Raw genomic sequence first — 14,933 nt, 5'->3', positions numbered from 1 at the left:
AGGGCATGATCACAGGATCAGAGTAAATAGGAGATATATATCAAGAGATTTATTAAAAGGAATTGGCTTACATGATGGCATAGTCTGCCTTTCGGCTGACCACGCTCAGAGAGAGAAAAGAACTCACAAAACCTATGTATGGAATTTCCCCGTACCAACCGTCAGTGAAAGTGAACATGCCTGAGCTCCCGACCCTTCCCTGCACATTTTCCTCTGTTGCTCCTGAACTTGGAGTATGAACCCACTTGGCATTTCAGCCAGACGCCAACTTCTATGCAGCTGGCTGGCTTCCAGTGATAATTTGATGTCCTGTGGTGTGACAACAATAATTTAGCTTCTGTATAAAATGGAAGGTAATAATTAGAGTGGGAGGAGAAAGTGCAGTGATTTTCCTGTTGCAGAAACTTTTCTAACCACATTTGATCAATTTCAAACTCGATCTTTTTTTTTTTCTTTTACAGGTCTTCTATTTTTTTTTCCTGTTATGAAAAAAATACTTTTTATGAGGGAACTCCCATGATTTATATGTTCTGTGAATGAGAGTTGTACAAGAGAATTATGTGAAATCCATCTTTGTGCAGAATCTTGGGACAAGATCATGAATAAACAGTCGTGATGAGACTAAATATACCAGCCGTTTGGAGAAAAGGGCAGAGAAAGGTTAGAATCGGATACCTGAGGTTTCTTTAAAAATGGGATGTAGGCTTCCAGAAGAACTTTAGCAAATACTTTAGAAAAAAAAAGATATCAGAGCTCCAGCTCCTTGGCAAACTTACTGGAACAAGTAGGTCCACTCCACACACACACACTGCAGGTAGAACTTCCTAGAGGGAGTTGCCAAGGGGGTCTTAGTCCAGTTCTTACTTGGAGAGTGAAAGTCAACATGAGGGACACTCCTTGGAAGTTCCAGTGGCATGGAACACTGCATATGCTGATTGACCTTAAGTTTTTGGGAGAAAAAATCATTTCTTTCCAGTGACGTTCAGGCTCCACTTGGATAAGACTACTCTAGAGGAGCCCAGGAGCAATGCATGGCCCTGGCAAAGAAGACCTAGAAGATCAATGGCGCCAGAGGAAACAAGGAGCAAGGCATGAGCAGGGATGCCACAGTCTGGCTGGGCACAATTCAGGAGCCACTTGTCAAAAGAAACAAACTTTATTTTTAGAACCACACACGCCAAACAAAACAGCTCCTCAGGAAAAACCCTCAGAGCCCAAATGCCACCACCGGCTTCCCACAAGCCTCTCACCCCAACACCAGCCTCTCCATCTCCCACAATCCTCCTGCTCTTGAGGCCGATTGGCTGGGTCGTGTGGGCAGAGCCAAAGAAGTCCCCCAATGAGCAGCTCTGTGGTCTGAAAGGGCAGGGAAACAGCCCAATGAACATCACCGCAGAGGAGCCAATCAGCTAGATGTTGCTGGGGCAGCTGTGAGCCAATCATCAGCTGGCAGTCTGAAAGTTTGCTGGGGCCCCTTTGGGTGTGTGGCTGTCAACAGAGGGATGTGCAGCACTACAGTAGCTTCAGAAGAAGAGCCAACAATGAGACCCAAGAGGACATCAGACCTGAAGAGAAATGGGATGAGAACTTCATCTGTCTGCCGTGGAGGGCCCCAGAGCCTGCGGGCCTGTGCCTGTGTGCACATCATGTGGTGCAGGTTGGAGGGGTGTGAAGAACATCCATGCCTCCACCTGGAACACTGAGGTCTCACTGGAAGAAAGGTGTGAGCCTTCCACCAACCCTCTGAGAAGGGCACGAGGGGAAGAACCTTTGCTCTGCTTGGTCAGAGTTCAAGCTGGCTCCTTGGCCTCCTTCAGGCTGAACTATTGCCGCCTAAAATAACCAGAAAATGATGGAAGAGATTTTTCCCAGGGTTAAGGGAACATTTCTGTTCTGGTCATATTTGCCACAGAAGAGAGGAGAGAAGAACAGAGGGGAAGAGAGGAGAAGGGAGAATAAACCAAAGTTTGGATAAACCAGAATTACTAGGACAGACTTCCCTGAATTTCTAAATGTCACTGGGTCTTCTATTTTTGACCTGATCAGGTTTTGTTGCAAAGAAGAAAACTTGACTCCTACAACCCTTCATCTGGAACCATGTAGGGCAACTAAGCTAGAAGATGAATTTGGTAATCCCTCCTTACCTATGGTATCAATTTCCATGATTTCAGTTACCCTGGTCAATTACAATTTGAAAATTGTAATTTTCCATTTAGTATGGAAAATTTTCCATTGAGTATGGAAAATTCCTAGAAATAAACACTTCAAACATTTGAAATAACTTTTATCATGTTGTATTGTTAAAATTGTTCTAATTTTTTTGTTCATCTTTTACTGGGCCTCATTTACAAATTAAATTTTACCATAGGTTATATGTATAGGAAAAACTATATATGGAGTTTGGTCTTATCTGCAGTTTCAATATCCACTAGGGATTTGGAACATATCCTCAATCAGTAGGAGGGGGGATATTATAAATGCAAAAGATTAAGATTTAGAACTATGTCTCACAGAGAAATAAATGCACCTGCATTTGAAAATCAGGTCTTCTAGAGAAATAGGATAGTAGTAAGGACAGATCCAGGACCAACCATTTGTTTAGTGGGTATTTGCCAATTATTGCTGCTCCATGCTCTTCATTCTAGCACTTGGTTACTTGCTGGTTAGTATATACATGGACCGACTTCTACTCACCATAGGGCTTCTGCTCCCTGTGGATTCCACTTATTATCTTCTCTCTGTTTATCACTCACTGTTCTCCAACTGTCTGCCAGAGTCTACTGTTCAAACTCCCTGAAGGGAAGATCTGAGCACTTGGTGGGAAAGGTTCACGCTGTCAGCAACCAGCCCTGCCCATTCAGCGGTAGCCAGCCAGGGCAGCAGGGTCACACCCTGTATATAATGAACTGTTTGCAGTGGCTTGCTTGGTCAAAAGGGGACTGTGGCCTGTCACACATTCCGAGTGTTGTTGCCTCTCTCTTAGAAAGACAGCACGTTATATGGGAATATAGATATTGTAAAAAACAGTAGTTGTCATATGCCCAGACAGTAATGAATTAAGAGAAGTCATCATATTCTTCTTAGGAAGAAAATGATATTTAAAAAGTATATATAGGCATATGTGTGCATATACACATACTTTTGATGATAGAAAATGATATTCCCAAAATCCTGATGTACATATCACAGAAAGCAGGTTTTTTTTCAGGTTCTTCTAAAGAGCAAGATAAAAACAAAGAAATAGTAGAAGAGGTGAGTAATACAGCAAGTTCACAAAATATTTAGTGTGAAAGTGGTAAAGGGCTTGGGTCTATGTCTTCATTGGTGAGAACACACAAAGCAATACATGCAGATTCAGAAACAGAGGGCAAAGAGAAATTATTTTGACAAAACAAAAACAAAATGGTGTACCTGGTGCACACCTGTAATCCCAGCAACTTGGGAGGCTGAAGCAGGAGGATCCAAGTTCCACAGCATGGTCAACTTAGGGAGACCCTGTCTCAAAATTTAAAAAAATAAAAAATAAAAAGGTCTGGGTGTGGTGGCACATGCCTATAGTCCCAGTGGTTCAGGAGGCTGAGGCAGGGGGATCACAAGTTCAAAGCCAACCTAAGCAATTTAGCAAGAATCTGTCTCAAAATAACCACAACCGGGAATGTGGCTTAGTGGTTAGGCACCTCTGGGTTCAATCCCTTGTACACCCTAAAATTTTTTTTTTTAAAAAAGAGCTGGAATATAGCTCAGTGGTAAAGCATCAAACCTCTAATACAAAACAAAAGAAAACAAAACAGTAATATATTTAACAATGTAAGAAAGAAAAAGTTTTTTAGAAGGCATATAAGGCAGAATATTTTTTTTAACATATACTGATCATTTGATATGTGTCTGATCCTCTGAGAATTACCTTTTATTCTTTGTCAGGGGTAAGTCTCTGAGCCCCATGAGGCATATAGTCTCCATTTGCAGAAGAAACTATACATAGAAAAGGTACAATTTATAGTTATATAACCTCAGAGATATTATGTAACTCTCATGAGGTAACACAGCTGTAAGTGTTGCTGCTTTGTCTTTATGTGTGGCATTAAACTGTTTTGTTAAATAGAGTCAACCCAGTCACTTTTTTCTTTTCATTTATAAAAATGATATACAATTCACTTTGAGTGAAACACACAAATATCAAGTGAATAATTGGGTGAGTTTTTATGTATAGGTGAAGCCTTCTGCTAACCACCAAAACCAAGGTACTGAACATTTCCATCACCTCCGAAAGCTCTCTCCCACCCTTCCCAGGAATTGCTCAACTCCCCATAGGCAGCTGTAGTTCTGAATATCCATTGTGTGTTAGTTTTGGTTATACTTATTAATATGAATAGAATTGTAGACTATTTCTTTTTTGTGCCTGGCTTCTTTCAGTCTTGAGTATGTGAGATTTCTCAGTGTTTCCAATGTTGGTTGTTTCTAGTTAGGGCTATTTGGATCAAATCTTATGTTGATATTCATGCAAAGTCTACTGTAGAAATGAACTTTTCACTTGTCTTGGGGACATACAGGATTGGAATTGCTGCTCCTGAATGTAGCCATGTTTAACTTTATAAGTATAGCTAGGAAACCTTCCAAAGTGATTGTCCTGTTTTGCACTCCCAACTATACTGCATAACCTGCCAATTGTTTGATCATCTCACCTCATATTGTGTTGAGAATTGGTAATTCTTGTCATTGTAGTAAATATAAATTAGTATTTTACTATGGTTTAAATTTGAATTTCTGACAACTAAAGACATTGAATAAATTTTTACGTACTTATTTACTAATTCTCCATCTTCACTTGTGAAGTATCCAATTCTTTGGCTTTTTTTTATTAAGGTGTTTGTCTTCTATATTAATTTCTTAATGCATTCTGGATTTAAGCTGCTATCAGATCCACATGTTGTGAATACTATTTACTATATTATTTGCCTATTACTTTCTTAATCTTGTATTTTGCTGGACAGAAATTTTTCTTTTTCATGAAGTCCAGTTTATCTAATCTTTAAATATTTATTACTTCAATATCCTCTTCAAGATATCTTTGCCAACCCAAGGGTGGTTGGCTTATTTTCCTTTTTCTTTTAGAAATTTTATAATTTCAGACTTCATACATAGACTTATAATCCATTATAAATACACTTTGGGGTGGGGTATATTTCAAGGTTTATCTTTTGCCTACATTTATTCAGTTGCTCTGACACATGTCTTTATAAAAATGTTCCTTACCACATTAAAATATCTTGGTACGTTGCCAAAAAATCATTGAAAATACCCAAATGCTTCTATTCCTATATTCTTTTTTTCTGTGTCATCAATATATATGTCTCTATATTTACCATTAGCCTACTATCTTATTGCCATGGTTTCATGTTAAGTTTTGAAATAAAAATCAGATAGAATAAATCCACCAGCTTGTTATCTTTATCAAGTGTTACTTGGATATTCTAGATGTCCTGAATTTCCAACTCAAAAAACTAGAGTGTCCTGAGATTTCTGTTGCTATTGCATTAAATCTATAGCATTCCCACTGTAAAGTTTACTGGAGGTATAGGCAGTCCAGGAAAAAACAAAACAAACAAACAAACAAACAAAAACACCAAAAAACCCTGTGTTTGAGAAATAAAGGGGAGAGAGTGGAAAGCCACTAATAGAAGAGAAAGTAAACTCTGTGTTAAGATTGAAAAAGAATCCTTATGGATGAGTACAGACAAGAAAAAAGACTTAAAAGACTCCAGGAAAGAGTCTTTCAAAGGCAATGCTTCAGAAGGGAGAAGAAATGCAAGCAACAGTGACCCTTTAAACACTGTGCAGCAAAAGGAAGACCAAAAAATAAAAAGGCCAGTATCCTGCAAAAAATAATATCAAATATCAAAGCGCATAGAACCATTCTTCTCTCTCCCACCCCATAAACCATTTGGTAAATGAACTGCCTTTTGCCATGACCAAAAGAGGGTGATCATGAACTAGTTCTCTGGTAATCTAGTTCATACCAACAGAACTGAATTCGAAATAAAGACATAGATACAAGCCATATTTATCAATGCATATGTAATGTAAAAAGAAAATAGAAAACTAGGATCAAATGAAGTCAATTGGTAAGTTCTCCTTTCCCACCCCAGAAAAAAATCAAGCAGGATAATCAAGCAGGGTAAACCTATGACTGATTCCTCAGCATTTGGGATTATAAAAAAATCCTACCTTGAATCAGAAATTCAAAACCAAGAAAATGAGAAATAAAGAAACAAGAAGGAAATGGGATTTGATGAAACTCCTGAAAAGCAGAGAAGAAAAATAATCAAAATCATACCACACAATAAAAAGAAATTATAAGGTGCCCTAGAAAAATTAATTTCAATGAACTTTTAATAAAAAGAATGGAAACAAAAGAAAATATAGCTAAAAGAAAAACATAAAATAGGTAAAGAAGTAAAGATAGAGCTCTAATCTCTAGAGTATACAAAGAACTCAAAAAGGTAAACAACAAGAAAACAACCCAATAAACAAATGGGCCAAGGACATGAACAGACACTTCTCAGAAGAGAATATACAATCAATCAACAAATACATGAAAAAATGCTTACCATCTCTAGCAATCAGAGAAATGCAAATTAAAACTACTTTAAGATACCATCTCACTCCAATAAGAACGGCAGCCATTATGAAGTCAAACAACAATAAGTACTGGTGAGGATGCAGGGAAAAAGTACACTCATATATTGCTGGTGGGACTGCAAATTGGTGCAGCCAATTTGGAAAGCAGTATGGAGATTCCTTGGAAAGCTGGGAATGAAACGGCCATTTGACCCAGCTATTTCCCTTCTCGGACTATACCCAAAAGAACTAAAAAGAGCATACTACAGGGACACAGCCACATCAATGTTTATAGCAGCACAATTCACAATAGCTAGACTGTGGAACCAACCTAGATGCCCTTCAATAGATGAATGGATAAAAAATAATGTGGCATTTATACACAATGGAATATTACTCAGCACTAAAAAATAACAAGATCATGGCATTTGCAGGGAAATGGATGTCAATAGAGCAGATTATGCTAAGTGAAGTTAGCCAATCCCTAAAAAACAAATGCTGAATGTCTTCTCTGACATAAGAGGAGTGACTCAAAATGGGATAGGGAGGAAGAGCATGAGAAGAAGATTAGCACTAAATAAGGAAGAGAGGTGTGAGGGATAAGGAGGGAGAAGGGGAATTGCATGGAAGATGGAAGGAGACCCTCATTGTTATACAGAATACATGTATGATGTTGTGAGGAGAAAAAAAAAGTGTGTCACATTAGATTGGGTAGAGAGAAGTGATGGGAGGGGAGGGGAAGGGAGGGGAGGGGGGTTGGAAGGGCAGCAGAATAAAATAGACATTATTATGGCTGTATGTATTTAGGTGACTGTATGACCAATGTGATCCTGCAACCTGTACAATCAGAAAAATGAGAAATTGTACCCCATTTGATTCAAATGTATGAATTGTCAAGATCATTGTACTGTCATGTGTAGCTAATAAAAAAGAGAACAAAAGAAAAGAAATAGGAGTAAATTTCAAAAAAAAAGATGTTCACAGACAACAGTTCTAAAATAAAAGAGAGGAAAAGAAGGTCCAATTTATATATAATTTGAGTCCTTATAAAAAAAGATAAAAACAATAAAAAGTAATAATATTTAACATTTATAATATAAAAAATATTATGAGGGAGATCCAACATGGCGGTGGGAAGGGACTAAGCCGCCCCATGCGCACACATCCAGACCCGAAGATCTGACCTCGATGGAATACTACATCTCTGAGAGTGTTAGAGGACCCCTATCCATCTGCTCTCCAAAGAAATCACCAGCACTGTGACCCCATGCAGGGCTGGGGGCCTCAGCATTTGAGCAGGATGCCCAGCATTGGAGCAGGACCCAAAGCCAGAAGTTCCAGTCCATGCAAGACTTGGCAAGCACCTTAGCAGAATCACCTATCGACACTCCTGCAGATTGCCAAGACTTCGCTCAGCTGCTACCTACCCACAGCATATCACCATCACCTGGCTCCCCCCACCTCACCAGGCTCCCTCCACCTCACCAGACACCCTGGCACTGAAAGCAGGCCGCCGCGATCTTGACTCAACATTCTTGCCATTTAGTTGTGGGCAGTTCCCAGATTGGATCTCCAGCAGCCAGATACCAGATTTCCAACCTTCCCCCCTGAGGTATCCAGCTGAGGTAACCCAATACCAATATCCAATAGTTGCCCAACCAGGTGTACAGTGTGACCAGAGAGCCGCCCATGGGAGCCCTGGGTGAATGTTTCCTCAATTGGGACCTGCTAGAGGAGAAGGAGAGGCCAGGAACTGGGAACTCTCCAGGGAAGAGGGAGATATTACTGGGCACTCACAGCATATGAGTGAACAGTCCCAAAAAGAGACCTGTGAGGTGCAGACTTTCTGCAGGGGACTGGTGGGTGCAACTCCCCACATCCGGGCACCCTGCACCAGAACCAATCTTCCCACCCTGGTTACCTCCACCAGGGGCAGAGACACCAGCTTACAACAGACAACGCCACTTACTGGATGAGAAGAGAAACAGGAAAGATACGGATCGCTAAAGCTATCTACAACTCTGGTTTCTTCCTTTGAGTTTTTTGTTTCTTGGTTGCTTTGTTGGTTGGTTGGCTGGTTGGTTGGTTGGTTGGTTTTTTCACTTCTACCCCTCCATCCGCCAGCCCTCACATTCCCAACACATGTGAAACCAAGAACTTTGCATGAAATAGGACTTTGAGGACTGAGCCATCTGAATAATATAATATAAAGGTGTTGTATATGCATCTTTTTTTTCTTTTCATTTTTATTCTTTCATTTTTCCCCCTCCGAATCTTCCCCCTTTCAACATCTGTATTTTTCTAAATAAATATGTGTGTTTATTTTGTTATTCTACTGTCTTCCCACATACTTGCCTACCCTATATTCTCTTGCTACTAACCCTCTTCACTAGATTTCCCCTTCTCATTTCCTAAGATATATTGACTCCGTATCCTCACAACCTACCTCCTCAGCATATCATCCTAAGCCCCACCCCCAGGTTATTGTCCACTATCAGAAACTGTTAACCTTTTTACAAAACTACTGATTATATATTAGATAATAATTGAATCCAACATTTCTGTACACTGAGACTAAACTGTAAACATCTTAATAACAACAAATTGTTCACAGGTGGTATATTGTTGATATTGGGATCTGTTAACATTGTCCTTCCCCACAAAGGAGAGGTCTTGGAACCCTACAAGAGCACTACAAACCTATAGGGTAAAACCAATAACAATCTAGACCCACAGAGCTGGAAAGGAAGACACAGGAGCAACATGAAAAGAGAAGGAAAGAAAGTGTCCCAAACAAATGAAGACAACACCACATTATTAGAATCATTGGCAGCAAAAGCAGGAGAAATGACAGAGAAGGAGTTTAGGAAATACATGGTTAAAATGTTCTGGGAAATCAAGGAAGATATAAGAGAGCAAATACAGACTGCAAAAGATCACTTCGACAAGGAGTTACATAAACAAATACAGGAAGCAAAAGATCACCCCAACAGGAGATAGAGGTATTAAACAAACAAACAAAGAAACAGAAATTCTTGAAATGAAAGAAATAATAAACCAAATTAAAAGCTCAATTGAAAGCATCACCAACAGAATAGACCACTTGGAAAATAGGACCTCAGACAATAAAGACAAAATATATAATCTTGAAAAAAAAATATAGACCACACAGTGATAATGGTAATAAACCACAAGGAGAACATTCAAGAAATAGGGGATAGCATAAAAAGATCAAATTTAAGAGTTATTGGGATAGAGGAAGGCATAGAGATCCAAACCAAAGGAAAGAACAATCTATTCAATGAAATAATATCAGAAAAATTTACAAACATGAAGAATGAAATAGAAATCCAAATTCAAGAAGCCTATAGGACGCTGAATGTACAAAATCACAATAGATCCACACCAAGGCACATTATAATGAAAATGACAATGCAAAAAATAAGGAGAAAATTTTAAAACCACAAGAGAAACAAATCAGATTACATATAAAGGACAATCAATTAGGATAAAGGCAGATTTTTTTTTAACACAGACCCTGAAAAAGCTAGAAGATCCTGGAACAACATATATCAAGCTCTGAAAGAAAATGGGTGCCAAACAAGAATCTTGTATCCAGCAAAATTAAGCTTTAGATTTGAAGATGAAACAAAAACCTTCCATGGTAAACAAAAGTTAAAAGAATTTATAGCTAGAAAACCAACACTACAAAACATCTTGGAAAAAATATTCCATGAAGAAGAAACAAAAAACAACAATGAAAATCAACAGAGGGAGGTAGTACCCTAAAGGAAAAACTAATCAAGGAAGAAAATCAAGTCAAGTTAAATAACAAAAATAAACAAATATGGCTGGGAATACAAACCATGTCTCAATAGTGACCCTGAATGTTAATGGTTTAAACTCACCAATCAAAAGACATAGACTAGCAGGTTGGATTTAAAATAATAATAATAATAATAATAATAATAATAATAATAATAATAATAATAATACACTGCCTCCAGGAGACTCCTCTGATAGGTAAAGACATATATTGACTCAAGGTGAAAGATTGGGACAAATCACACCATTCACACAGACTGCAGAAGCAAGGAGGGGTTTTCATCCTCGTATCAAACAAAGTAGACTTCAAGCCAAAGTTAATTAAAAGGGATTGGGCTGGGGATGTGGCTCAAGCGGTGTCACGCTCGCCTGGCATGCGTGCGGCCCGGGTTCGATCCTCAGCACCACATACCAACAAAGATGTTGTGTTCAACGAGAACTAAAAAATAAAAAAAAAATGTTGGAAATTCTCTCTCTCTCTCTCTCTCTCTCTCTCTCTCTCTCTCTCTCTTTTCCTCTCCTCTCACTCTCTCTTTAAAAAAAAATTAAAAGGGATAAAGAAACATTACATACTTCTCAAGGGAACCAAACACCAACAAGTCATAACAATCATAAATATATATGCCACAAACAATGGTGTACCTATGTTCATCAAACAAACTCTTCTCAAGTTCAAGAGCAAATTGATCACAACACAATAATCTTGGGTGATTTTAACACACCTAACTCACCACTGGATAGATGTTTTAAAAATATTGAATAAAGAATCTATAGAACTCAATAATACAATCAATAACTTAATTGACACATATAGAATATTTCAACCTGCATCAAGCGGATACACTTTCTTCTCAGCAGCACATGGATCCTTCTCTAAAACAGACCTCATACTATACCACAAAGCAACTTTTAGCAAATACAAAAAGTAGAGGTAATACCATGTATTTCTATCAGATCATAATGGAATGAAATTGGAAATCCATGACAAAATAAAAATTACTCCAACACCTGGAGACTAAATAATATGCTACTGAATAACAATGGGTTGCAGAAAACATAAAAGAGGAGATTAAAAAATTCTTAGAGATAAATGAGAACATAGACATAACATACAGAAATCTCTGGGACATTATGAAAGCAGTTCTAAGAGGAAAGTTCAATGCATGGAGTTTATTTCTTAAAAGAATAAAAAGTCAACAAATAAAAGATCTCACTTTACATCTCAAAACCCTAGAAAAAGAAGAACAAATCAATAGCAAAAGCAAAATAATGCAAGAAATAATTAAAATTAGAGCTGAAATAAATGAAATCAAAACAAAAGAAACAATTGAAAAAATTGACAAAACAAAAAGTTGGTTCTTTGAAAAAATAAATAAAATTGACAGACCCTTAGCTATGCTAACAAAGAACTCAAATTACCAGCATACATGATGAAAAAGGTAAGATCACAATAGATACTACAGAAATACAGAGGATAATTAGAAATTATTTTGAAAACTTATACTCCAATAAAATAGAATATAGTGAAGGCATTGATGAGTTTAGTAAGTCATATAATTTGCCCAGACTAAATCAGGAAGATATACAAACACAATTTAAACAGACCAATATCAAGTAATAAAATAGAAGATGCCATCAGAAGCCTACCAATCTAGAAAAGTTCAGGACCAGATGATTACACAGACTTTAAAGAAGACCTTCAAAGAAAAACTAATACCAATACTCTTCAATTAATTTCAGGAAATAGAAAAAGAGGCAACACTTTGAAACTCATTCTATGAGGCCAATATCATCCTGATTCCAAAACCAGGCAAAGACACATCAAAGAAAGAAAACTTTAGACCAATATCTCTTATGAATATAAAATTCTCGCAAATTGAATACAAAAGCATATCACAAATATACTGCACCATGATCAAGTGGGATTCATCCCAGTTATGCAAGGTAGTTCAACATAAGAAAATCAGTAAATGTAACTCACCACATCAATAGAATCAAAGATAATAATCATATGATCATCTCAATAGACACACAAAAAAGCATTTGATAAAAATTCTCAATAAAATTCTGGCAAATTGAATACAAAAGCATATCACAAATATACTGCACCATGATCAAGTGGGATTCATTCCAGTTATGCAAGGTTGGTTCAACAGAATAAAATCAGTAAACGTAACTCACCACATCAATAGAATCAAAGATAATAATCATATGATCATCTCAATAGACATACAAAAAAGCATTTGACAAAATACAGCACCCCTTCATATTCAAAACATTAGAAAAACTAGGGATAACAGGAACATATCTCAACATCCTAAAGGCTATCTATGCTAAGCCCCAGGCCACCATCATTCTAAATGGAGAAAAATTGAAGGCATTACCTCTAAAAACTGGAACAAGCAGGGGTTCCCTCTTTCACCACTTCTATATAATATAGTCCTTGAAACACTGGCTAGAGATATTAGACATATGAAAGAAATTAAGGGATACACATAGGAAAAGAAGAACTCAAATTATCACTATTTGCACAAGATATGATTCTATACCTAGGAGATTCAAAACATTCCACCAGAAACCTTCTAGAACTAGTAAATGAATTCAGCAAAGTAGCAGGTTATAAAATCAACACCCATTAATCAAAGGCATTTCTGTAGATCAGTGACAAATCCTCTGAGATGGAAATGAGAAAAACTACCCCATTTACAATACACTCAAAAAAATGGGAATCAACTTATGAAAGAGGTGAAAGATCTATACAATGAAAACTACAGAACCCTAAAGAAAGAAAACAAAGAAGACCTTAGAAGATGAAAAGATCTACCTTGCTCTTGAATAGGAAGAATTAAAATTATCAAAATGAGCATACTACCAAAAGAACTATACAAATTTAATGCAATTCTGATCAAAATCCCAATGGCATTCCTCATAGAAATATAAAAAGCAGTCATGAAATTCATCTGGAAAGATAACAGACCCAGAATAGATAGCTAAAGCAATCCTTAGCAGAAAGAGTGAAGCAGGTGGCATCCCTATACCAGACCTTAAACTATACTACAGAGCAATAGTAACAAAAACAGCATGATATTGGCACCAAAACAGACCTGTAGACCAATGGTACAGAAACTAACCCACAAAATTACAATTACCTTATATTAGACAATGGTGCCAAAAACATGCATTGGAGAAAACAAATGGTGCTTGGAAAACTGGAAATCCATATGCAACAAAACAAAATTAAACCCCTACCTCTCACCATACACAAAACTCAATTCAGAATGGATAAAGGACTTAGGAATACAACCAGAGACCCTGTGTCTAACAGAAAAAAAGTAGGCCCTAATCTCCACCATGTAGCATTAGGCCACAACTTCCTTAATAAGACTTCTATAGTGCAAGAATTAAAACCAACACTCAATAAGTGGGATGAAATCAAACTAAAAAGTTTCTTCTTAGCACAAGAAACAATGTGTGAGGTGAATAGAGAGCCTACATCTTGGGAGCAATTTTTTAGCCCCCACACATTGATAGAGCAGTAGTCTCTAGGGTATATAAAGAATAAAAAAGAACAGACACTTCTCAGAAGAGGATATTCAATAAATCAACAAATATATAAAAATGCTCATTATCTCTAGCAATTAGAGAAATGCAAGTCAAAACTACTCTAAGATATCATCTCACTCCAGTCAGAATGACAGCTATTATGAAGACAAACAACAATAAGTGTTGCAGAAGATGTTGCAGAAGATGATTTCCTTGGAAATCTAGGAATGGAACAACCATTTGACCCAGCTATTCCTTTCCTTTGATTATACCCAAAGGACATCAAAACAGCATACCACAGGGACACAGCCACATCAATGTTTATAGCAGCACAATTCACAAGGGCTAAACTGTGGAACCAACCTAGATGCCCTTCAGTGATGAATGGATAAAAAAATGTGGCATATATACACAATGGAATTTTATTTAGCAATAAAAGAGAATAAAATCATGGCATTTGCAGGTAAATGGATGACATTGGAGAAGATAATGCTAAGTGAAGTTAGCCAATACTAAAATACAAATGTCAAATGTTTTCTCTGATACAGGGAGGCTGACTCATAGTTGGGTAGGAAGGGAGAGCATGGGAGGAATAGATAAATTCTAGATAGGAAGGAGGGGTGAGAGGGAAAAGGAAGGAGCAGGGGATTAGCAAGGATGGAGGAATGTGATAGAAATCATTATCCAAAGCACATATATGACAACGTGAAATGATGTGAACGTACTTTATATACAAACAGAAGTATGAAAAATTGTTCTATTTTAATAAGAATTGTGATGCATTCTGCTGTCAAGTATTTAAAAAATAAAACCATTAAAATATTGTAAAATAAAATATGTAAAAATGTACTGAAATGACCCACTATGTGGCCCATAAATATCAATCCCTAACTATAGGCTACTGAAATCTTTAGATCTTAAGTTGAACCAGTCTTCAAAGCCTTTTT

Source organism: Ictidomys tridecemlineatus, chromosome 2, assembly GCF_052094955.1.
Source record: "Ictidomys tridecemlineatus isolate mIctTri1 chromosome 2, mIctTri1.hap1, whole genome shotgun sequence".
NCBI classification, from domain to species: domain Eukaryota; kingdom Metazoa; phylum Chordata; class Mammalia; order Rodentia; family Sciuridae; genus Ictidomys; species Ictidomys tridecemlineatus.
The sequence above is the reverse complement of the archived record's forward strand: the minus strand, read 5'-3'. Positions refer to the sequence as shown.